The 26,987-nt window shown below is 39.6% G+C and overlaps 1 protein-coding gene across 1 annotated transcript in view; it reads right to left on the bottom strand.

Moving 5' to 3' along the window:
• The window catches only part of LOC145253699 (ubiquitin carboxyl-terminal hydrolase isozyme L3-like), a 94,728-nt gene extending 68,013 nt beyond the window's left edge, over window positions 1-26,715 (bottom strand). Inside the window, exon 1 of the mRNA XM_080112958.1 lies at window positions 25,129-26,715. The gene's annotated coding sequence lies outside the window, so the exon portion shown is untranslated. The remainder of the gene's footprint in view (window positions 1-25,128) is intronic.
• Window positions 26,716-26,987: the final 272 nt, after the last annotated feature.

Below are 26,987 nucleotides of genomic sequence, written 5' to 3'. Positions count from 1 at the left end.
CATGTTAGATTTGTTGCAATTATCCAAATTTGGAGGCTTGTTTATTATTATTATACAACCTCTAAATATTAGTAATATGAATTTTAAACAACCTAAAACATCTCAAAAGACACTTCATGCAGAATTTGTTGCAGAATTTGGGAACCTATGTGACCAAACAAAATGATCAATTTTAACATACATATAGAACTATAGATTCAGAAATAAAATCTTCCTTTAAACACAGAGTAATAAAAGTTCCAAATTTCAGGTTGAAAATTACCAGAAATTTACATAAAGAATTTGGTCTTTTAAACATTCCTTTGAATTGGGTGCCAGACATAACCAAACATAAGCACAAATACAGTTGAAAATAACGCTTATGAGAATCTTGACCAGATTTTTCGAGGAGGTGGGGGGGGGCTGTAAATTTACCAAAAAAAAATAAAAAAATAAATAAAAGCCAAGCATGCAGAGTCCCCCTCCATGAGGAAAAAATTTTACTTTCATCATGAATAATATTTGTGCAAATTTTTTTAAATCCCAGATGTGGTTGAGAAAAGTGCAAGCAAATAAACAGGGGTGAATTACAAGGTCCAAGCCGACCTTTGTCAGGAAACAAATCTTACAGATGTAATATATTGTAATATTCTTACAGTTGCATGATCACATTGGTATTGTAGCAGTCGTGTGAACTCCCTCCATTACCATCCCATCCAACTCTTTACTCAAGAAACACTGATCCAATCTAGTTCTGTCTCATGAGAATACCAGTGTTAATAGTGAAGGTGAAAGCTTTGAAATTAATCTGGTCAGATTTATTAACATTTTTATAAAAATAATGCAATAAATTTAGATGGTATATTTGAAATGATTGCTATGTGCATACTGGATCTAACAAGTGAGGATTACATCGTTTATAACTTCTACTTTAAAAAGTCAAGAGAAGAAACAAATGCCAACTTGATTGGAATATAAATAGCCAAATCACATATCCATGTCAACTTAAAGTATAGCAAGGTTCTTTTAACCCAGACAGGACTGCCAATCAATACATGAACAAGCCACTATTTTTAATAGGTGTTTGACATTTACTCTGCAATTCATCTCTTCAAAATATCAAACCGAACACTTGCTTGCTTCAGAAGTTGTCAAACATTTTAACCCCCCCACCCACGTCTCTAAAATAGTTAGAAACACATACAAGAATAAGGTAGAAAGAGTCTTGGGTATTATCATACAAGATTATTTGAAATGTCAAGACAGAATTGAAGTTTATTTAAATAAGTAGCATAAAATATTCAAACAAGGTTAGATTTTAACATTCATATTAGAATTGCCAACATGGACTTGTGGCAGAACAGTTAAAGGTATTGGTTAACAAGGAGTTTTAAGTCTTGAGGCTGGAGGTTCAATCCTTACTTCAAACAATAAAGTTAATAGTTCTTAGTAATGATGACAGAACAAGAACACTTTACCCTGTATAGGTTCTAGAATTTAAAGATTCACTTTAGTTTAAGGGATGATTTCAGGATCTTTTGACAGACTTGGTTTGTCTCTTTTCCAACCCATTTTTGGATTACTTAATCAAAAAACTATACGCTTATGGTGAGTAATTATATACAATTAGTACAACACACATCACTAGTTTACAATAATTGGGGCCGGGGGGGGGGTATGAAATCTTCCTCCAGAGTATTTGCAATTGTACACAAGATCCGATAGAATCAAACTTGACATGACCAATGAATATATTGAGTAAAATCCATTATTTTATTGTTAAACAATTGATCTTAAGACTCAAAAAGTAAACATATACAAGATTCATAAATTTTTTTTCAAACTGAAATAAAGACATTTGGAAAAATTCATGTTTGAATTATATTTACATGTGTAATGTGTGCATGTAATTCAAGTACTATAGACTTACAGAGTACCTGTTATGGTGAACTAAAACATGGGTACTGATGTTAAAAAATTTTTAAAATAGGAATTGTTTTTTGTTAATGCCTGTTAGTCCATCTATCAAATAGATGTGTACATATAAGTGACATTGTTTGAGAAATGGTCACTATACAACTCCTTTCAATCTTTAGTCTACAGACTTGAAACTAGATATATAAGGAATTTGAACCTGTAAAACAAATTTGATTTAGTTGTTAGTTGGCAAAAATAGCTGCTAATGGGTCAAAATTGAAAAAAATTGGAACTTGGCAGACTAATTAAAGTGCTCCTCCTTTACACATGCACAAACACATTTGTTATAGTCTGTTCATTTCTAATTATTTTTTTATCCATCTGACGATAGCTCAAACAGTAACAACTAAGGCTAGAGTACTAGGTTTCGATTTTGATTCTAGCTGATGGCATCCAAGTTTTACTTTTGAAATCATTACTATATATTGGGTACAATATATAGAGAATAGACTAAAAATATAAAATCTGCATAAAGGAAAATATATTTAAGTGTATTTTATGACCGGGCAACGCCATCAGGCAACCTGCTAGCTTTTCCTATTTTCATAATTAGTTTAGGGGCTTATTCAAAATTTTGCATGAAATTAATCATCCGAAGAGAAAATCTGACAGATTTCTCAAAAAAAAAAAAAAAAAAAAAAAAAATGGTTTAGATAAACCAGAGTTAAAAACTCACTGCTAACCAACATCTTTAACAGTTTCGCTACAGATTATGTAGGTAATTCTAGTAGGAATTTGGGAATAAAAAGGTTTCATTAATATTTTTATGAAAAGTGGCAAGAACAAGAAAACTTGTTCACATTAGCATGTTGAATATTTTCCACACAAAAAAAAAAAAAAAAAAAAAAGTATTCTCATTCACTTTTGCAAAATCAGAAATCTATAACAGTCGCTGACATCAAACTAACAGTGATTGCCGAGGGACGATATATGCTTTAATTTTATTACACATACTTTCCCATTTTACCACAGAAACTCAAAATGTTATGACAAACATTTCCTTCATAACTTTCATAAAAGATCTCTAAAAAAACTTAATCCTTATGAGACAATTTAATTTTTTTTGTTTTCACATATTTCAACAAATACATATATACAGAGCAAAAATTAAGTTATTTTATTGAAACAAAAACATTGGCGACAAGAAATAGGAAAGGTGTTTCCAAAGAAAATATCCATTTTATTCTTTGATTGTACCATTACAAGAATGATACATACAATAAAATTATGCAGTGAAACACCAGGATCTATACTCTTGGCAATATAAGATTAAATAACCAACTGCATTTTCCCATTATTAGTGAAAAAATAAAATTTCTTCTAGGATTAAACTTTTTCCTTCAAATATCGTTTTTGAAAGTTCCAGAATTATGTTAATAATGAGGTTGTGTCAACATGCCATAACTATTCAACATTCTCGATACTGAAATCTGGGCAATATTAAGTGATGTCTAATAGCTATTGTTAAAATTGTTCTTGATTGGATATATTTGAATTTTAAATGGCTTCCAGTCTCCTTTTGCATAAAATTACATTAAACTAAAAACAACCAAGACCACTACTTATATCTAATCTGCATTATAGACATTATCTTAACTCCTTATACCAGCCATTAATCTTACCCACTTCCATCTTAATATACATTAATACTATATCTTAACTGTTCAAATCAAAAATAAGTCTGCTTTCCATGTTGCTACATAATTACAATCTTGTAGTTTATGTTTATTAGAAGGGCACTTATCTTTTCAATTTTACATAAGATAACTTTAAGTAGTTACTTAGCATCGATGCAAACATAGCTATATAAAAAAAAAAAAAAAAAAAAAAAGTTAAGTTGACACTATATTAAGATAATACTCATTATCTATATTTGATATTAGATCTGTATTGAAAAAATACTTTGTCATAGTTTATATCTATAATTAAAAGTATTAAATACTCATTTCTTTTCCTTTTATGGGATGAAAACTGAATCTAAAATCCTAATATCATTTAGAATCATATTCTACTAATGTAGTCATGTTTTAACCATATTTTATTGCTTGTTTAAATCTAATTAGATACAAATCTGTTTACACTCAATGCTTTATACTTACTCCCTATCTTTTCCACTTATGAGAGGGGAACCATATACTTTTTTAAAATCATACATTTTTAAATTTTTGGAGTAACTTTCAGTAGAGATATATATCCTTAGTACTAAATCCTAAATACCTATGCAGGGGCACAAAAACCTGATTTAGAACTGATGCAGGGCTACCCTTCTCAGTGTAATAGACCCATAGATCTCGGGTCATCCATCTAGAAGGAAAACTGATGTTAAACCTGTGCCACTGACCTCATGTTTTGGCACCAAACAAATGGTTGAGGGAGACCTCCTTAATCTGGGCTCAACTTCCCTCGAGCTGGTCATGAAGAAATTACCGGTTTGCAAACCTAAACTGCTTAAAGAATAAATAGGCTGCCTCTCACAGAGTTTTCATACTCCTTTGCTTATTAATCAGGTGCAGAGGTGCAATCAGAGACTTGGCAGACATTGGCCTTGTTTCCCCAATGACTCATTGCCTGCTCCCATCTCATTCCATTCCTCTAAAACTAGTATCTTTGAGGTGCTTGATCGTCAAATATGTCTACATAATTAGAATTGGCAACTCATTCAACAGGTTTGAGGGTAACTTTTTGACAGTGTCTGGCTACCGTATTCCGACGGACAGTAGCACTTAAAGTGGATGCTCCATCAGGAGTTATATCAGGATGGTTGTAGTGCCACATTGTGTATGGAAAGGGACCCTGCACCCATCTCTGGTGGATTTCCCAAGGCTACAATCCTGTGGATTAGTCAGCTGATAGTCTACTTGTGTTGCATGTTTGGTATTATGCACAATTTACTTTGTCCAACATCTCACCCTAAAGCAGAAACTTAAAATGACAGCTTAAATAAAATATACACTTAAAACCAATTTGTTCCTCCCTTAGGGCTTGCATTCACAAATATCCAGATTTATAACGAACTTCAATAATGTAGGATCATTTCTCCAAGCAAACTCCCAGATATATTCACTCCAAGTGAAATTAACCTACACTCTTCTATCCCTTCTTACCACTTTAACATGTCTGGTTATCTCCTATTTTGTCGTAAGGACTCAGACATATGCACGGACTTGGGGTCTATATTTGAAACACCCTCCCTTTGACTAGAGAATCCAAACTAGAATCAGATGACCACACTTTCATGTGCTTAAAAGCTGCACACAGCATTATCAATTTATATTTTATTGTTCTCCCTCAACCCAGGACTGTACTCTAATCAACCACGTCTGACAGTATAGATACAGCACTGTCCCTAAATACTAGCAATCAAGTACATGTATTTAGTGACTTTAATGTCAACAGTAATTGGCTTGGTTTCTCTAGTTACAGCTGATAGTATCACGCACAGCTTTTCTATATCTTATTCCCTATCACAGTCATGTTCCCCACCCATCTCCCAGATCGGACACAAGTGTAGTATCATCCCTACAGATCATGACTATTCCCTGTCGGGGATGTAATGTGGAGGTCTCTAGCTTCATTGTCAACACTTTTTTGACTCCCGTTCACCTCTAACAAAGCATACTGACTTTGATGTAAGAGGCTACTATTTGAGGCCATGACTGGGACCACACCTAGGAAAGGTCAACAAGAGCTTGCATTTAAACTTCTGCATATCAGTACAGTCAGGAAAGCAGGAAGGGAATTCCAAAGTTTAGCTATTTAAGTGAAGAAGCTATTAGAGTAGAAAGCTTTCCGACCTCAGTGAAGAGGTGTCATTTTGTTGCTAAGCAAGTTTGTCAGGATATGTACGTCAAAGGGACACAAGTGCAAGGAGTTCAGAGCACATTCCATTAACATTTGTAAAACAGGCACAGATTCAACATTGCGGCGATGGAATAGGGGTTGGAGCTTAGTTGACAAAGTGGGGCCTATTAGGTTGGAGACTTTCGACCCAGTCCAAGAGGAAGAGACTAGTGCTAGATGCACCAGTCCAGATGCACTATAGATTGGAGTCATTTGGTAACCTTTTCTGTCGAATAGTATTTTCTGAAATAGCAGCACATTCTACTTTATTCCGATCTTTGGAACCAGCCATGTAAATGTGTATACAATTTGGATAACAATCCAGAATGTTTTAGTTTTTCTCTATAGTCTGAAGGGGTAAGTATTGGATTTAGAATATATAGTCATGTCTAGTGTGACTTTAGGTTAACAGCCAGGGTGGGAGTTCTGTGAGATTTTCCTCATGGATGCTAGTTTGATCTATTGAGTTGTCCAAGTGGTTTTATTGTTTCTTACAGGTAAAGACCAAAGTGTTTAATTGCATTTTTTTTTTTTGATGTGTGTAGTTGGAATCAAAAGTGCATTAATAGGCAGAATTTAAATTTAACAATATTGTGAGCCTAATTTTTCATGTCTCAATTTTAATGGGGGTTCATAGGCTTCAGCATATAAGCTTTTTATCGGCAACGTTTTGAATGCACCCAAGGCAAGTCTTAATCCTGTCTGATGGAGTCTAGTTTTAATTTTTTCTGGTTAAACCATACAAAGCTTCCATAATCTAGTTTGCCTCTTATTAGGGTGATGAGCAGTCTGATCCCCACACAGTACTTGCTATAACCCTTAATAGTTTTAGGGTTTTGAAACATTTTAAATATTTGGAGAGAGTCATGGAAGAGAGTTCATGAAAAATAAGTGCCAGAAATTTATGATGGTCAGCTATTTCGATTTTTGTTCCTTTTAGGTTGAGAGTAGGGTTATTGTGTATTTTTCTGATTACAGAAATCAGATACTTTTGGTTGTAGAAAATTTAAAGCCATTTTCTGTAGTTCATTGTGTTTGGTTATGCACATCTGTAGTTGGTGTTCTGAAGTATATTTTTTCATCTATGGCAGATTACAAGGTCATTAAAGGAGCCATTTATCTCACCGTTTAGACAATTACAATATTATTGATTTTTATATTAGGGAGTGTAACTGATAAAATACATCCTTGTGAGACTCCTTCCCATGTTTTTGTGTGATAGGGTTGGTTCGATTCTTTCTTTAAAACTTCTATCAGATAGAAAATTTTATATCAAGATGGGTAGTCTGCCCTTTAATCCAAGATTGTATAGGTCTTTTATTATACCCCGTCACCATGTTGTATCAAGCTTTTTCTAAAATCAAAAAGATAGCTATTGCAAGTTTTTTAATGAAAGCTTCTTTGATAAAAAGGTCTTCAATCCAATTAGGTTGTCCATTGTTCCTAAAACCACTTTGTATGTTGGCAATTGAGCCGTTAGTTTCCAGATACCAGTTCAGTCGTTTATCATTCTTTCAAATGTTTTGCAATTGGTGTGAAATTTTGTGGATCTGAATTGTCTTTCTATGGTTTAGAAAGGGAGATCACGATAGCATGTTCCCAGCTATTGGGCAGTTTTCCCTTGAACCAAATTTTGTTGAGCGTGTTTAAAAGAGGAGGAAGTGGTTTCAAAAACTTTGAATGTATCTCATCTGCATCAGTAGCTGTATTATGTGCTTCTTTTATGGCTTTTAGTTCATTTTTAGTAAAAGGATAGTTGCATTTTTCTTAGCTGTTAGAGTTGAAATTTTATTTTATCTTTTTTCTGTATCTTGTTTTGTCTTTTGGAAGGACCGACTAATTTTTACTGGAGGAAAATTGTTTTGAAAAGATTCAGCAAGAAAATTCACTATCTTTTTGTCTTATTTTAAACTTTTGTAGGAAAGGACTTAAAGCGCATGGTGAGTTTTTGCACAATTTTCCTTACCATGTCCCACACTTATTTTGGTTTGAGTTTATTTTATTTATGCAATCTTTCCATGACGTCCTTTTTGCTTAAGGTTTTGCTTGTACTTTGTTGGTTGGGAGTTGAATTTTTGTAAGGCAGCTTTACGTTGCGAAATTTCTTTTTGACATTCATTGTTAAACCAGGGTCTTTGTTGTTTGTTAATTCTGCTACTTTAAGTATACATTCATGTGCAATGGCTAGTACTGTTTTAGAAAAATATTCTACAGATTTATTTGGGTTTTCCTCCTGAGAGTTTGTTGGTATTTTTTTTTATATTCCTCCTAATTTGCTTTTCTTTTTTTTAAAGTCACCACTTATCAAGGCCAGAGGCCACTCGAGGATAAGGATTATTGTGTGTACAGTAATCAATAGGACAATATCGTAGTAATCGTTAGTAATGGAGATCTGATAAAGTGTCTTAAGGGGGCGGTTTATCAGGAACTTGTTTATGTTGGACTGGAAGGCAACCAAGTTGTAGTCAGGTGGGAAACAGGCAAACGGAAGAGAGTTCCGCAGTCGTGCACGTCTAAGAAAGAAGCTTTATTCATGGAATCTACGTTTTAATTTAGGCAGAGATAAAGAATGGGAAAAATTATTGACAGTGGTTTCAGCTAGACGCATGTTTTTTGTGAAATATTGGCGAGGGGAGACCAGAGATTCGAGCTCAGATGAGCACTTGCCATGGAAATAATGATAAAATAAAGACGGGCTCGCAACGTCCCTTCTGTGAAAGGTTGCAGAGGAGAAAAGGGCATCCCCACTAGGCTACGAAGTCTATTTTGAACTGTCAAGGCAGGGTAGGCTATTTTTAGCAACTCCTGCCCAGATATGGAAGCAGTACTCCATCCTTGGACGTACTTGGCTTTTATATAGATAGAGAATTGCATCAGCAGTGAGATATCTACTGGAGCGGTAGAAGGATCCCACCATTTTTCCAGCGACCTTGGCAACAGACTTGATGTACATGTCCCATTTCAGATCAGGAGTAAAGGTCAATCCCAGAAGCTTGTCAAAACATAGAGCCTCCCGAAGACAAGAGCCATCCATTTCAATTGATGCCAGATGGGGATCAGAGCATTGATGATGTAAAGGTAGAAGCTTGGTTTTAGATGCATTAAAGGTAACCAGCCACCTCTTTCCCCATTGTACCACTCGCTCAAGATCAGAGGAGAGAGAATCAGAGAGAACTTCGTCCTTTACAGCCTTTGATGCGTTCTCAGATGGTTGTGTCATCAGCATAGATGTCAACGAATGATTTAAGTATGTGTTTTGGGAGATCAGGAAGATCTTGAATATTAGTTTAGATTTATTTTTCTTTGTGGGATATTACTTCTAAGTATAAATACTTCTCCACAGGCTCTGTTGGGTATTGTGGATGTGATTGTATTGTTTTTAGTTTTATATTTATTTTATCTTCAGCTTTTAAAAAGGTTTCTTGGAGACATGATGGCTGGTTGATGGTTTGTTATAAGTAATAGGTCATTTGTTAGGTTTTAGGTCCAAACAGTTCCATTGGATGATTTGAGTTATGGTCAGATTTCATGTATTTTTTAACTTTAGTCATTTGTGTGTTATTTGTCCATTTCCTCAAATCTGTTTTGGATCCAGTCTCTTAGTCTGGAAGTTGAACGTGATCTGTTTATTTTGGTTTTAACTTTGTTGGTTCGTTTCCTACATGAGTATTTTCTGGGGTCGTTTTTCTTTTCAGTGAGAGGAGTTATTTCTATAGGTGTTGTAGCACTTTGGAGTTTTGTGGGTATTTTGAATAGAGTTTCGGGAGTTTTGTAATCTTTATTTTCGGTGTTGATTTGTTTTAAGGTTTTTTTTAACTCTTCCATTAGTTCCCTTATTTCATAAGGTCTTCAGGTTTGATTTTGTTGTTTGGTTATTTTGTTTGGTGGTACGCTGTATGTTTTGTTTCAAAGTATCTTGTATTTTTGGCTAGGTTACAAGCTTCTTGGAAGGCCATGATGGACTCAATCAACCATCTTTCCTAATGCCCTCGTTTCTAGAAAAGATGTTTTCCAGCAGTGTTTTATGCATTCTTCAGCAAGTTGATTGACCCTTTAGCCACCGCTTACTAAATCAGTTTATTGCTTAATGTGGAGATGTTCGATTTAGTGCTAGTCATAACCAACCGATTGAATTGGTCCCATCCGACTGCCTGTCTTAGCTCAAGGACCAAAGTGGCGTGTTGTATCTTGTGTCCTAATAGGATCTTGAACATGAAATGCTCAACCACCAGGATCCTGTCCTTAGGCATTACAGGTTGCCACCCACAGTCAACAAGTGGCTCCATCGTGGGACTTTTTCTCTCTGCAAGGAAGGGGGGTGCAGTCCGTGCATTTTTATGCCCCACCGATAGGGCAATCCCTGAATCAAGACAGAAAGCAACGGGAATTGTCTTTGCAAGATTATCATGGCTCTACAATTTGGAGAGTCGTGGTCACCGACACTGTTGAAACAGGCCTGCTGATGAAGATGAATTCAATTTAGTGACATCTAACAGTTTCAGAAATAACATTTTGTTATAAATATATGCACAAAAATTTAAAGTCAAATCAACAGGTCAACCAATAATTAGATATCAAAGATACATTTAACTTTTTTATGTATCTACAAAAGGCACTGGGGGGGGGGTTAAGTCTCACAAATGTACTTTATGGATCTGGGAATATTCTAAGATTTTGTATCAGAATGTCTAATAAATACTGAAAAAAAGAAATCCGATTAAAGGAACAGTCTGATTTTGACCAAAGTTAACATCCTTATATAGCCTAACATCACAAATGCATTAAAAAAAATCACACAAGCAAAAGGACCAAAAGTATGTGGGGGGGGGGGGTCGAAATGAAGGTTTCTGTTTAGAGCACAATCGAACCATGATACTTGACTTCTGCATCTTAAACTTATTCAAGTAAATAATTTTATAAAATCAATAGGTTTTCTACAGTGCGATGTAGACTTTAATATATTGTGGATCAAGTCACTACAGAGAGGCATGTGAAGCTTCCTTCCAATGCAATCCCAACTAGAGCAAGTCATCAATCGATTTCATTCAAAAAATAGGCAATTTCACTGATTTTGATGACAAAAACATTGAAAGTTTGGAACATTCGTTGATTCTCATTCAAATCCCTAGCAACGTCAGGTCTCCCTGCTAGTTCTCACATAAGTCTGAAATAGCATTCTCACAACTAGAATAGACAGAGTTACATAAGCTAAACAAGAGTCAGGCAAACGAGCTTAAACAATTGTGTCTGCAGAGAGACTTATTGATTTTTGCTACAGGTCAGATGATTCTTACAAGCAATTTAATCACAAGAATTGCGATTCTTCTATAAACAATTCCATGCAGTTAAACAGCTGCCAAGTTAGGATAAAGCTTCACAATTAATATGACTAGGTTTTATTGGAAAACAAAAAATTTGAATACAAAGGGCTTTAGAAGTGTTTTCTCACAGTATACATGCAAACAATTCTGCAAATACAAAGGAGATAAAGATCTACATTTTTGTATGGCCTTATCTGACATAGAAAATTATCTTGTGAGATTTTAAAAGTTAGACTTAAACAGCATCTAAGCCAACATATTAAACTGATTCTGACAAGACAATTTTTCAGTTTTGCTCTTACACCAGGTTATTGGCACTAACATAGTTTGCTACAATTTACTTAAATTATGTAGTTTCGTTCAGATAATTGGAAATATTTTTTTTCAGTTACAATAGTTTTTGAAAATGAAAATGAAAATTTCAAGGAGACAAACTTGCAATGAAGAACAAAGTTTTCTCCCTTAAAAGTAAATTTATTTTTTTCTGTGCAAGTTTTAAAACATTAAATTACTTTATTCCATCCTAGGTAGCACCGGATAGATACAACTAAGGTGTATGTAATTAATATACATACTCCTATAAATTGTTTTTTTTTTGTGTGCATCGATATTTAGATTAAAACCCTTTTTTATATATATATATATATATATATATATATATATATATATGGGTCGTGAAATTGCATTCATTTGCAAAAGATCTAATGCGCACATTCTTTTAAACATTTATATTCCCTGTTTTTTTTCGGTTTTCTAATGGGTTGCATGAAAGGTTATAGCAAACAAATCTATTTGTTTAAAAGAATTTACCTACCAAACTCCTGTCAGTGTTTAGTCTACAGACACTAAACTCATATATAGGGTATTCAAATCCATGCAAAAATTTATTTGGGTTTTAGCCAAGGGGGAGGGTCTGTGCAAAAGTGAAAGTTAAAAATGGAATTTGCTAGGTGAAGGTTGAATGACAGCATTACGAATATGCCTGCATAACATAAGCTATTAGTTCACGTTATATTTAGCCTTGCAAACACGTCTTCAGAGCTCAGGTATTAACTTTAAAGGAAAAAGTTAATCGTAAGCTAAATATTTTGGATTCAATTCTCAGTGGTAGTGCACGAGTCTTAACTTTTAATTACTATATATTGGGTTCAATATAATAAATAGGAAATCTGCATTAATCAAAATATTTAAGCATATTTTACAACCAGGCAATGCCAGGTGGCCTGCTAACATACAGTCCAAGTGATTAAAATCTTGTTTCAAGTTTGTCGATTTCAGTTTTGAACATTTTTTTTTGCCACATGTTCCTTTGACAAACACTTGAGGACTTTGCATAAAAGTTCACTTTGATGTTTTTTTTTTGTATTGACAGTGCCCTGATGAATGAAGTTTGTTTAAGAGTTAAATTTGAATCATTTAATTTTTAAGGACATGTTAATTTTTATTTGCTTTAAAATCAATAAGTTTTAATTACATCAAGAACTTTGATCTATCAATTTAATGTTCAACAGACTGCTTCTGCAAGATAGAGTACCCTAGTTAGCCTTGCTTAAATTACAAATATGCCTTTGCTAAATTGGTCATTTCAACATGGTCTTTCAGTCCCATGTGGGCCTTCAGATTATCTCCGGACGTTTAACTTTTGCAGTTATCCATATTTAGAGGAAATCTAGTTAATTGCCCTGCCCAGCGCATATACATGCGACACATTTCCTTCATCCCTAAAAAATAATCATGCCCTCAACTTTGATATCACTCTGCACAACACACTGAACAGACTAAATTTCGATATATATATATATATATATATATATATTCTTTGATACACATTGAAAGGCTCTAGGGCAACAACATGTCATAATGTAAAATTGAAAAAGATTTCGAATATTATTTTATTTTATACAATTACGTATGATGACGATGTTAAAGCTGGACCTTTGAAGTAAATTTTTACCATAAATAGGTTTAGCATGATATTTTGAAAGCGTTTTTTATGTAAAGATTATAATCAAACAGGTTTCTACGGTTTAAGAAGCCCACATTCCAATGTTACTTTCAGTTTCATATAAGAAAGGGGAATTTATTGTAAAATAACCTTATTGATTTCTTATGACAAGAAGACTGATAGGTTTTGGCCTTTTGGTGAGTAGCAAAATGTTCTGATGCTACACTGTCTATCACAGGTCGCTGGTAAAGATTCTAGACCAAGGTTTTTTTTTTTTTAAAGAGTGACTTTTTGAGGAGCTGAATTTTCTCCTCACATGAAAAATTCACCTATGTTTAACTTTGCCTTTGTGCGGGAGGAAAGCAAATAGGAACACTATTAAATAACATAAGAAATTACACGTTATGTTTAGATGGTTCATTTCATTCATAAGAGCATGAACACCCCTTCCTTCATAAAAGGGCCAGTAAGAGAGAATCCAGTAAAGCAAGTGTTGCACAATCAGCAACCCTACTTATACTCATAAATAGTAAGTATATTATAAAGGAATAAAAATTATTAGACCAAATGAATGGGTGGAAAAGGTCTTAATTGGAAACAGAAGAAATAATCCTGCTTGTGGATTACGGTCACCGACTAAATCTTCATGCATGGATTTCATAAAGCACCTGGTGAGATTAGGTATTTAATCACATCTTAAGAAAAACAAAGTGTATGATCAGAAAGTTTAATTATTTGTGGCAGTGTTGCTTGTAATCAAATCGAATGATTTTCGTCATGAATTATTCATTGTTGCTCGGGTTGTGAAAGATTAAGGTCAAGGCTAAGCAAATATGGCAAAGAGTTACTGATTTCGTCTAGTTTTGCTCATGACAAAATTACAATGATGAAAAACCTTAAAATGAAAGTAAACGTTTTTAAAATTAAACTAGCTCTTTCTCTACACATTTTGGTAGACGTTTAGGAAATTGCCCACCCCACCCCTAAATTCCACAATTAATCTCATCGATTACAATGGCCTTTTGGTCAAGATCAAAGTGTAGTATCTGTTCTCTCAGTTACTAAACTTTCCGCCACCGGGCTTTCGGGCTAGGTTAAGGTGTTTTCATACTAACTTTCGTTAGCAAGGACCGACCCCCTCCTTTGGGGAGTCAGGACCTAAAAGACCGACTCCACATTTGTGGGAGCTTGGACCCGGAAACCGATCCCCTCTTTTGGGAGACTGGAATCTCGGGACCAGCACCACTAGCTGGTAGTTGAGACCTGCTTTTGTTGTTTTTTGCATGCATTTTTTCTTCGTTCCGGTCTCTTCCCTCTAGAGACAGGGGATGGTCTAATTTCTCCACACTTAATTGCCTGAGCAGCACTCTGACCTGCCAGGCCCAAACTTTGTCTATCTTCGCTGCTCTCCCAGTGGATCGAGCAGACAGGGTTCTCTTTCTCGCTTCCGTTGGGGTAAGTTAGTGGGTAGGGTGACGTGGGGTAGGGCGGGTGCTTCGTTTCTGCTCCCCTCTGTGGGCAGGGATGCCTATCCCCTCTCTCTCTTAATTGCGACGCGGCACTCTGACCCGCTAGCACCCACTGCGTCTTTCTTCTCTGCTCTCCCCCCTCGCGGGGGGATCTGAGCTGCTAACCCGACATCCCCGTGAGGGGAAGTCAAAAACTCTAATTTCTTCAAAGTCCGCTCCTCCCCCTCCTCCCCCTCCATTCCCCTGGGTTTTCTTTTCCCCCACTACACTTTGGTCCGCGCCAGCGGCCAGTGCAACCGCCACGATGCCAGGCAGGAGGGGTACGTCACCCCAAATGCGCAGCATCTCAACTGCGAACGACTCCCTATGTGAGGGAGCTGATGCATCTCCCGGCGAGACGGCGCCAGGAAACAAGGTAGGGCCCCGGCGCGCGGCGACCTTGGAAGAAAGCGGGAGCGTAGGGCCGCAGCCCGCGGCGACCCCCCGAAAAGCACCTGCAACCGCTCCCCACGAGGGCAACCCAGCGGAAAAAGCTGCCGTTAACTCACTAGCTGGGGAAAGTGCAGAACCCAGCCAACCAGCTGCACCCCAGGACGGCAGAACCAAGGGAGGAAGACCGGGGAACCCATCCCCCGCTCCCCCAAAGGGCGACTCCCCAACAGAAAAGGAGGAAAACAGCACCGCGGACCAAACCGAGGCGCTGGACGAAGATGTAATAGCCTCCATCTGCTCACTATTCGGCGGGGAAGACAGTGATTGGCCCCCCAACACTCCCCAAGAGGACCAAATACGGAAAAGGGGTGACTCTCCGGCCAGTGGTAACAAAAGCAAGCTGGAAGGAGAGACACCCTTGACAGTACCCACCAAGGCTCCAGCTGGGAACACGGCACCAGAAGGGGAGACACCTCCATCCCCCAAGGGGACAGCCACCCAGCAAAGGAAGAAAATAAGAAAGGGGAGCGGCCCGGAGAGCAAACCAAGCCAGGACGAAACAACGCCAAAAACACAATGGCCTACTTTGCCTGGTAACGGCCCCGTTCCGAAACCAAAAATGCCCATGACAATGGAGAGCCCCACAACACCAGCTACGCCCCCCAACCCGAGTCAAGCTGACACCCACCAGGATGGAGGACCGGCATGGGGCCCCAAAGAGCAGCAAGGGAAGTTGACGCCCGAAGACTACAGAGCACTCTTCGACTCCACTTACAAGGAGTATACCCAGGGGAACAACATCCAACCCCTCCCGGGTCAAGTGGAAGTTCTGGAGAAAAGAGTGCTCTCGCTGATAACTTCAGACACCAAGACAAGGGGTCTGACGGGCGTCAACAAGGACACCATGATGAACGTGTTGCTGGAACAGAACATTCCCGCCAACTACATCTGTAGAAGGAGTTACGCACAGTGGGATGTTCTGCTCCCCACCTCCGAAGACGCAGTCAGGCTGTCCAGGACCTGCCATCAGAGCAGGAACATAAAGCTCCAACCCATCTATATGAACAAGAGGAGAGCAAATGTTTCTGCTCTAAACGTCCCCTGCTATATGGAGGCCAAACAACTGGGGGCTATCCTAAGCCAGTATGGGGACGTAGAGGAAGTCACCCCGGTCCGCGGATTAAGAAACATCATGACCGGGGACTACAAAGTACAGATGGTCCTGGACAAGGCTGGATTCTACGCCATCCCAGCCACACTCAAGTTCGGAGAGTGGACACTCTCCCTTATAGTGGAAGGGAGGAGGCCCCATTGCTGGCTGTGCACACAACAAGGGCATATGGCGAAGGACTGTCCGAAGAGGAATGGAGGGAAGAAGCCCACAAAAGCGGCGGGAACAAGCGTGACAACAAATCAAGCCGCTGCTCCCGCGCCGGCCGCAAATCCTCCAGAGGCACCGACAGGCTGGGTGACGGTCGTAAAGAAAGGCAAGATCAGCAAACAGCCATCCTTGCAGACAGTCACCCAAGACCAAGAACAACCGAAGAGCGAAACGGAGAAAATGGACACACAGACACCCTCCTCCTCAAACAAGAGGAAACTACCAGAATCTGAGGAGGAGGCCGCGTCAGAGGCAGAGGAAGAGACAACAACAGTCTCTATGGCCCTGAGCGCAACAGAGATCAGGAGGGCCAGGAGGAGGAAAAGCCGCAAGACACGCGCAAACCCTCCTACCCCCACTGAGACTGAGAAGGACTCCCTCGCAACAACAACACAGGATGAGCCCCCTGTGATCCCAACACCCCAGCAACCCGAACAACCTTCCCCCTCTCCTATAAAGGCCCCAAGAAACTCTTCCCGCCCCTCATCCCGTGACAGGAGCCAAAAAGAAGAAAACGAGCAGGCTACCCCCTCCCCAAGCGCTCAGCCTCCCCATCAACAAAAAGAGGTCCCCTCCCCCACTCCCAAAGTCCGCACTGAACGGACCAAAAAGCTCCCCTTCCTGCCAGGAAGCAGGATTTGTGAAACAGACCCTCTCCAACCGGCTCCGGACCTTAAAGGACAACAGAAGGTCCGGTACAATAAACTAAAAAACTTTGAAAAAGTCGGTGGAGACCTAGTAACAGACCCCACTAAATTCAAGGACGCTCCCTTGTTGACCACTTTCGTTAGGGTCAACAAGGACGGTAGGACTGGAGGAATGTGGGCAATGATTAGGGCAGCGAAGAATGCGATCCCAGGCCAGCAGCTGGTGGATAGGGACCATCCTTCACTGACCAACATTTTCTTTAAATGTGAGGGTAGAATCCCCATGTATGTACACCCATCGCTATACAGGGCACTCAAACTAACCTTCCCCCTGGACGTGGGGGGCGTGGCCAAGGATGGATCACCTTCATCGGATTTACTTACCGGCAGCCTTGGCCAGGCCTGCCATGTCCTCACTGCCCAGGATTTCAGACCCGTCTGTGACAGTGCTTGAGGTAGGTGATCATGTCTTTGAACTTGGCTACATTGAATGTGAGGGGCATCAGGTGTCGAAGCAAGGCCTCGCGCGTTGTGAGAGACTTGGTGTCCCTCAAGGTAGATATTGCCGCTATCCAGGAGACCCACTTTGTTTGTGACGGGGATTGTCAGGTGTTGGTAAACGATTACGATGTCTACTCAGCATATGGCAATACCTATAGTCGTGGAATCTCCTTGCTAGTGAGTCGCACCCTGTCAGCGTCGGTGAATGTTGTTCACGCAGGCGAGGACGGGCGGGCGCTTGTTGTTGATGTTGCTGTTAATTGTAGTGTTTTTCGGATTGTTGCTGTTTATGCTCCCAATGCTGCTGTAGAGAGGGCAACCTTTTTTCGACGGTTGGAGGGCTTCTTAGTGGATCCGGAACGGTTAGTTTTAATGGGGGATTGGAATGCAATCCTTGATCCCAAAATAGATAAGGTCGGGGGGACTAGCGGGTCGGCGTGGTGTGACAGCAGTCTGTCTGACCTGATGGCCTCGTGCGATCTCGTCGACAGATTTCGTCTGGATCATCCTGGGCGGGAGATGTGGACGTGGCATCCTGTAGTGCCTTCCCATCCAAGCACTTACTTGGATCGGATGTTAGTTAGAAGAGGCGATGTAGACTTCCTATCTTGCCCCACGTTCCACTTGCTAGGACACTCGGACCATAAACTTGTTATGGCCCGTTTGAGCTTAAGTGCTAGGCCTAAACTGGCCGGATACTGGAAGTTCAACAGCACCTTGTTGGAGCTGGAGGACTACCGGTTGAAGGTCACTGAGCTAATTCAGCGGGCTTTAGTGGGGGCGGTTACAGGGAGTAAGTGGTGGGTTAGTCTCAAGGCCAAAATTAGGCGCTTCTCTGTCCAGTATAGCCAACGCCTCGCGATAGATAAGGCTAAGGCAAAGAAGCGTTTAGAGGATAAGCTGACCCGGGCGGTGGAGGGGGGAGACCCCCTAGAGTTAGCACTAGCTAAACAAGATCTCAACCGCTTGGCTAGCGAGCGGTATGAAGGTCAAGTAGTTAGGGCTAGGTTAAAGAAAGTTTCTAACGAGGCTGTGAATGTTGACGCTGTTGAGCGTAAGGCTGCTTTAAGGCGCGGTTCGGATGGGTACATTCGTAAAGTACATAACCTGGAAGGACACCCCTTAGTATCGACTCGGGAGATCTGCGAGGGGTTTCGGGAGCATCTATCGGTGCGCTTCACCCAACTACCCGGACTCAGGGTTGATGAGTTTGGCAGCTATTTGGCTGACTCGCCCCGCCTCACGGCGGCTCGGGCGGCTAGCTGTGATGGTCTTATTACTGAACATGAGGTCATTACTGCGTTGAAGCAGGTCGGCTATAACAAATCCCCGGGGCTTGATGGTCTACCCTACGAGTTTTACTTGAGGCTGTCGCCCATGTTGGTCCCTATTCTGAAGGATATGTTCAACCATTGGTTTGCCCAGGGTTCCATCCCTGGACAGGTGACCAAGGGTGTGATCACATTGCTGAGGAAAGGTCAACGGCATGGTGGGAGGGAAAACTGATGATTTTAGGCCCTTGACTCTGCTAAACACAGAGTTAAAGATTTTGGCAAAGATTCTTGCGAATCGCTTGCAGGTTGTCATCACTGACTTGATCGAACCGGACCAGACTTATGCTGTGAAGGGGAGATCGATTCAAGACAATTTGCACTTGATACGCTCGATCATAGAGGGGACAGAAGACGACGCCGAAGCCGCGCTGATCAGTTTGGATCAGTCCAAGGCATTCGATAGGGTCGACCATCGGTTCCTAGGATCTGTGCTAGAGGCCGCCGGATTTAATCCGGACTTCCGCAAGTGGATCTTTGTTCTGTATGACAGGCCGACGGTAGCGGTGCAGATCAACGGTAAGCTGTCGGAGTCATTCGCTGTCTCTCGGTCGGTGCGACAGGGTTGTCCGCTGTCGCCTCTGTTGTATGTCCTGGCGTTGGAACCCCTCCTTCGCAAGTTAAGGGATGAGGCGGCTACACCAGTCCTGCGCGGAATAGCTCTCCCTGGAGGCACACGAGCCAGGGTTTCCGCGTTCGCCGATGACGTCACCGTGTTCGTGTCTTGCCTCACGGACGTTCAAGCGGTGGTCGAGGCGCTCGCTCGATACGAAGAAGTAACAGGGGCCATCTTCAACCGTAGCAAGTCTGTTGGCCTGCGGTTGGGGGCCTGGACCGGGGTAAACTCGCTTCCAGGTATTTTCAGCTGGACCGATGGACCGGTCCGCATTCTCGGTGTCTGGTTTGGACCGGGACTTCAGCTGGAAAAGAATTGGTCGGAAGTACAGTCTAAGGTCAAATCGTCAGTAAAGACTTGGATTGGAAGGAAATTGTCCTTGAAGGGTCGGGCGGAGGCGTGTGCTACATACGTCTTTCCGCTCATCCTTTACCGTTTGTCTGTACTTCCTCTCCCTGCAGAACGACTAACCCACTTACAAGGGCGCCTCGATTCACTTTTGTGGAACGAGGGTAAGCATTATGTCTGCAGAGAGGTCTGTGTTCAAAATCCGAGCGAGGGAGGCCTGGGTCAGCCCAGTCTCTTGTGTCATAGAAACGCCGAGAGATTGGCTTTCCTGGGTCGTTCGCTTGAAGGAGACGCTCCTTGGGTCCCTGTGGTTGAGAACTCGTTTCCCAACCTCAAACCCAACCCTTCGGTAGAAGGTCGTCGTAGACCGAAGGGGGAGTCCAAGTTCTTCCCCGAATGCCGAATCGCTCTTAGAGCTTTGCCGGGGACCAATGTCCTCGATCAGCCAAGGAAGAAACTGTATCGGGATTTAGTGGAGGGGACCGCGAAGGATCCACTTTGTAGGCGGATGGGATGGTCGATGGAGGTTGTCCGTTCTCAATGGCGTTGGGCGCCGGGACGGGAGATTCTGAATAACTCGGAATTCTCCCTGACTTGGCGACTGGTCCGAAATGCGCTGCCCCTCTTCGACGTACTTTTCCGGTATAAAGAACATACCAGCCGCTTCTGTCCGTGCTGTGACGAACGCGAGCCCGAAACAATCGAGCACGCGTTTTTTAGTTGCAGCCGGATACAGCCCCTATTAAGGTACGTCGAGGGGGTAACAGCTCGCATCGATGCCGAGTGTCTGCTCGATCTCGACGTAGGAACTTTTGTGTACAACATGGAGCCGCCGTTCCCCAGGGAGGAAAGTTTGGTTTTCCTGGCGATCCTAGCAGTAGCGCGCATGACCATTTGGATCGCGCGCCTCAAGTTGGTCCACGAAGGGACATCTGTTCCTGATCGGGATCTGATCGTTTACTTTAAACATTTGCTTAAAGTAAAGATCAGATGCGATTGGAAGAGGTTGCCTAGAGTGGAATTTGACAAGAGGTGGGTGCACAGCACTAGTTTGTGCATCCGTCGAGGAGCCAAGTTTCAATACGTGTTCCCTCCTTAGGCATGGCATGGGCGGTGCTGGGTCCTACGGAACCCATCCCGCCTAGGTTAGCATTATAAGTTCAGTAAAGTAACTCTTGACTGGTGGTACAAATGAGATCCTGCTCCTGATTTTATTTTTTGGTATTAGAGAACCTCTGAGTCTGCCCAACCCCCCTGCTCCTCATCTTTATTTTCTGATGCTCCCGGTCATCCCCCTACTCAGAGGTCACCTTCCTACCCCCTCCATCCGTTGCTTTATTTTCTCCCACCTCCATTAAGGCCACTTCCCCAAACCCCATTAGGGATGCTCTGCTTGTTTTCGGTTCCCCGGAAAACAGTGGGGGATCTAGCCACATAGAATAGTACAGGGGGGTCTTACTAACAACACATTAGTAGTTTTTTCCTTTTTTTTTTTTTTTTTTTTTTTTTTGAAATGAACATTTTCATTAGTTTTTTCCCACTCCACGAACATTTTATGCCAATTAATTCAAGAACTCTTTCTAATGAAATCGAACTTTATTTTCTCACACATACACACACACAAAAAAAAAAAAAAAAAAAAAAAAAAATGCACACACAACATACAGAAATGAATATACAAATTGTACATAGTTAAATTTTACATTGAACGCTGGGGTTATTAGTTAGATTAGGATCCACAGAGTGATTGAGGTATTTTGGTAAATGTTGCCAGTCAAGAGTAAGACTTCAAAGTCTCATCTGTTACATAGTCAAAAAGACCCTGTACCCTCCCCCTCCCAACTTCTTGTAGGGCCTTGTGCCTAATTTTGTTGAATTGAATTTTTTGTACGTTTTTTATGTTCAATTTTTTCTTTCTCAATAAAATATATAAACAAGATCAAAGTGTAGTATCTGTTCTTCCTTCGGACTGCTGCACTTCCATTTCTTGTTCTCTTTTGGTGGAGGAGAAATCTTTCACGACTGAGACAATTTTTATTTTTGTACCTTTTCTCCACGTTAAAAAACGACCCTGGTGTCTAACTGTCCCGTGGGGAGGCATAGTAAATAGGTACAATCTTATTTTTGACAGTCGAGGATCAGTTTCCCGGCAAATATTCCGGTAAAAAAAAAAAAAAAAAAAAAAAAAAAGCTTATATTTTTTTTATATACAAAAACTTCGTATTCCATTTTTTTAATGAATTAAATCTTTTTAAACATTTTCCGACGCTAAAATAAGACATTTTCAACATACTCGAAAACCTGTGAAAGTCGTCAGAGTTAGAAAGTAAAAATTTACCCCCCCTTTTTTTTTTTTTTTTTTTTTTTTTTTATTTTTTTTTTTAAGATCGACATTCACCGGTCAGGTGAAAAACGGCCACAAAGATGTTCAATTTAAAATTGAATAATTGAAAACTGATCCAGACGAGTTTTTAATTTGAAAGTTTGTAATTGATGAGATTAACATGAAAATGTAAATTGGGGAATTTAGGTGGGGGGGTCAATTTCCTAAACGTCCACCATGCTTTGAATTTCTAGCAACTTATTTACGTTTTATTTCCTAATCATTTAATACAAGTCAGAAATGACTTTCGGATAGTTTAGTTCAAATTTCCCAAGTCACAATGTATGTTTTTGTTTATAAAACCAAAACGTATTCTGACGGATTTGCGTTTTTTATAAATATAAGCTATAATACAAAAGAACTGAAAGTCACAAAGACGAGAAACAAGGAAAAAGTCAAGAAATCCTCAAGTGCAGAAGAGAAAATTCTCGGAAAGTATTAAATATGGCCTACATTATACAATTGATGCATTATGCATCAATGACTCAAATTCATTGATGACTAATAAACGTTGTACATTAATCAGAAAGGAAAACGAAGTTCAATTCAATATGGTTGGTTGTGTACGTTTTCAGCGTACTACATTTGAGAATTAATCCTAATATTGAAATCGGCAAAAATATGTGAACGTGAAAAATAGTTCATATTTAATCTTTATGAACAGTTTTACTCCATTTGAAATTTCACCATAAGATTGAATAATCGTACGAGATGATTTGAATTTGGGATGCTGATGAATATCAGCGTTTTTTTGTTTTGTTTTTTTTAGGGGGGGGGCAAGAATTTTTTTTAATAAAAAAAAAAAAATAAATTATATATATGACTCTAAAAAAATGTAAATTCAATTGCCTCACCATTATTTTGGAATTGATTCAATTTATTCTTAAAATTACATTGGGCGTAGACAATTTGCAATTCTCTTCCCAAATTAAATGCTGCGTTTATATTTAAATGGAATTTATTTCTGAAAGCCATCTTTCAATTTAGACATTTCCTTCCCCACACATTTCCTATGCTTAACTCGTGCTCCTAAAGTTTTGTTCGCTTATTAAAAAAAAAATAAAAATAAATAAATAAATAAATAAAATAAAATTGGAAAAAATCAAAACGAGTTTCATATTGCAGACGACGGCTCCGGGCTCCGCGCAAAAAGTTTATAAACACGGGGTAAAGATAACGAAACTTAAACGAGTTGGTTCCATTTCGGCGCTTCATAATGTGGGGGGAAATTCAGCCACAAGGAAAATTCTGGATTGCATGGATGTCGGGCATGTTTCGAGGAAATTTAGTTTAATTCTCAAAATATTTTTTTTATACAGAGAAATGTCAGGTTTGTTTCAGTCTAGGAAACTCGTGTTACTTGCCTCCCCACGAAAGCATAGTTAGCCACAAGGTCTTTTTTTTTTTATGTGGGGAAAATCCAGATTAAAAAAAAAAAAAAAAATTAACGACTAAGCGAGTCGGGTTATCCTGTAGGAGACGGCTCTTTGCTCACATGCCCCTATTCAGATTTCAGCTCAGCAACCCGGCTTGGCAGATATCAGTTAATTTTTTTTTTTTCTACCAAAACTCATTAGATCTGATCGAAAATCACCCCTTCTATAATTTAAACCGGTATTCTGCACTTGGTATATTTTTTTTTTTTTTTTTTTTTTTTTTTTTAGGACCTAGCGACGTAGCATAAACACCCAACCTCTCCATGTTAAGAACAGCTTTCGGAATAAACACCCAACCTCGGAAAAATTAAAGGGAAGGGGATTCCCGTTCAGGTCCGACCAGAGCACGGTAACATAAGTATAGTTTTAAATTATAAACTTCTCCAGCTAAGTCGAAAAAAAAAAAAAAAAACTGTGGGGGGGGGGGTCCACTTTTGTTTGTCTAGAATCAAAAATTCATACATTTTCAGTCATTAAGAAACGCAGGGCGTAATCAATTCATCAAAAATGTACAATATTTCCAATGAACTAAGATAATGGAATTAATTTAATACGAGATCTATTGGAGGGGGGGGGGGTACTTTCACTTACAAAGATCAATGTTTTTGACGTTCTAAATTTCTTCAAAAGAGGTTAGGTTCTGTGATACAAGTTGTAGTTTTAAAATTAAGTTCCAATTCAGAATGCAATAACAATGAAAATATAAAAATTTCAATAGCAGAACTGAGGATGTTGCAATTCTTTGACTTTTTTTTTTTTTTTTTTTTTTTTTTTTTTTGCGGACCTGAACGAGCTTTACCTGCTGTCGTAAAATTGTCGATAATGAACTTAAATTTTAGGATGAAAAAAAAAAACATTGTATTCATGTATTTTTGGTACCGCGTTGAAATAATTTCGAAAGCCATTTTTAACATGGGAAAGGGAAGGCGTTTTGTAACTTTTGTGCTTCTGCTTCACCTAAACAATTTCAGATATCGTGAAACTTAAATTTAACCCGAAAAAATAGCGCGGTACGAAAAACATGTAAGCACCAGTTTCTTTAAAAGTGTATTTAAAGACTTAACGGGGGGGGGGTGAATCAAACCACAAAAATAGTTACAGAATAAATTGTTAATTTGGATCTGGACGAATATGTTTATTTTGCAATTTTCAAAAGTAATCGCAAACAGAATAATCGTATAGAATGACGGCTTTTGAAAAAGGAATCTGGGACTCTGAAAACATACAAGCAATTTGATTGGATTGCATATTATTAACGAAGTCTCATGTAGTTACCTTTATTATCAACCGGCTTAGTAACAGCATTCAAATGAAAAGCGAAAATGCATCAGCTTTATGAGGCAGGGTAAAAAAAAAAAAAAATCATTGTGACACAACGGGGACAAAGAAATTAGCATGTATATATTTTAAATTACTTACCTTATTCAGAACCTAAAACGAAAAAGAGAAAGAAAATAGATTAAATTTGAATTCCAAAACTCATCCAAACATTTTTCATAATTTCAGAAATTTCAATATCGACATTCAAATTACCTCTGGGTTTGATTCTAGCGGTATCCACCAAGATTTGTTGCTGTCTGACGCCATGCTTTCTTTTTCACTGCAAAACCGTCTGCTTGTTACTATTTATAGCATAACGTCAGCCTTCATCTCGGACACAACGAGATTTTACTTATAATTAATTTTCAAACGTGTTTATTTTAAATAAATATATTAATCCGATTCGATAGATTGTTTCTGATGACTATACAATTTATTTCATCATAAATCAAAAATTTACAAAAAAAAGTTGGATTTTTTTTTTGTCATTTCATTACACCCCTACCCACTAACTACTACATAATCCAAAATACTCCAAACTAATGTAAACCAACAGAATGCTCGTCCTAGGATAGTTATAGTGCTAGTTCCTATTTACAATGTCTTCCCACGGGACAGAGTTAGACACCAGGGTCGTTTTTTAATGTGGAGAAAAGGAACAAAAATAAAAATTGTCTCAGTCGTGAAGGATTTCTCCTCCACTGACAGAGAACAAGAAACTGAAGTGCAGCAATGAAGAACAGATACTACACTTTGAGATATTAAATCTTTTATTCATGTTAAAAAATACAGTCAAAATCAACGATGAACAAAAAACTTAGGCACATGGCCAACTCAAAAGGGGGGATTTTGGGGGTCGTTGGTCATCCTTGTCACTCCAGAACTAAACAAAGTCAAAAGTTTCTCCCAGCTAATATCTTCTTTCACCATAATACCGCATTCACCCTTTCATATTGAGGGACGTCCTACTTAACTCCCAGTTTTTTAAACATTTTTTATTGACGTGTAAAAGCAAAAAAGATAACAATAAAATGGTACAATAATTCATTTGTGTCGAGGGCGGGGGAAGAAAAAACAAAAGGTGATTAGTAGGACCCTCCCAACCCCGTCTAGTTGATAGACTGCCAGTTCCACTAGGTTTGTAAAAGGAACCTCGCTTCTGCGGGTCAGTCTCTAGGTGGGGATGCCCTCTAGATGGGGGTGAATGGAGAAAAGAAATTTTTTGTGGGTAAGCGATGGAGGTTAGTTTGTATTTCTTTTTCTCCAAGATGGGTAAAATTTAGAGGAAGGGGTGAAAACAAAAATTGCAGGTAAGAGGGGATGGGGATCTTGGAGGCTTCCTAATCGGGGAGGGATGGAACACACACTCAGCTAGCTGAGAGGCTACTTGTTTAATTTTACTTTACGGAACTGCGCGTTCCACACCTAGGCGGGGAACACGTATTCAAATTTGGCTCCTCTTCGTACACACAGACTTGCCACATGTAGCCATCTTCTGTCAAATGCCGCGCGATGCAGTCTTCTTCTATCACATCTGATCTTCACCCGTAGTTGGTGTTTAAAGAAAGCGATCAGATCTTGATCAGAAAAAGACAACACTCCCCGGCAACCTTGCAGACGCGACATCCAAATCACCATTCTCGCCACGGCCAGGATCGTAACGTAGACCATTTGTCTTTCCCGGTCCCACGGTGGCATCACGTTGTCCACAACATTGGATAGAGTAATTGGGCGAGGATGCTCAGGATCGATGCGAGCTGTCACTCCGCTGACATACGACCAGTACTGGTGGAGTTCGCGGCAATCAAAGAAAGCGTGATTCGTAGTTTCTACGGGCATTGTCCCACAACGGGGACAATCAGGCGACTCCAAAAACCCGGAACTGCATTGTATGTTGTTGAGTGGAAGTGCATTTTGGGCCAATCGCCAGGTCAGAGAGAACTCCGAATTGTTCAGATGACTCGAACCTGGCGCCCAGCTCCACGCGGAGCAGATCTCACTCTGCTGCCACCCCAAACGCGCACATAGCGGGTTGTCGGCGGCCCCCTTCACTAGATCCCT

This window comes from Euprymna scolopes, chromosome 3 (assembly GCF_053919585.1).
Source record: "Euprymna scolopes isolate OS-2025 chromosome 3, ASM5391958v1, whole genome shotgun sequence".
Classification (NCBI taxonomy): domain Eukaryota; kingdom Metazoa; phylum Mollusca; class Cephalopoda; order Sepiida; family Sepiolidae; genus Euprymna; species Euprymna scolopes.
The sequence above is the reverse complement of the archived record's forward strand: the minus strand, read 5'-3'. Positions and strand labels throughout refer to the sequence as shown.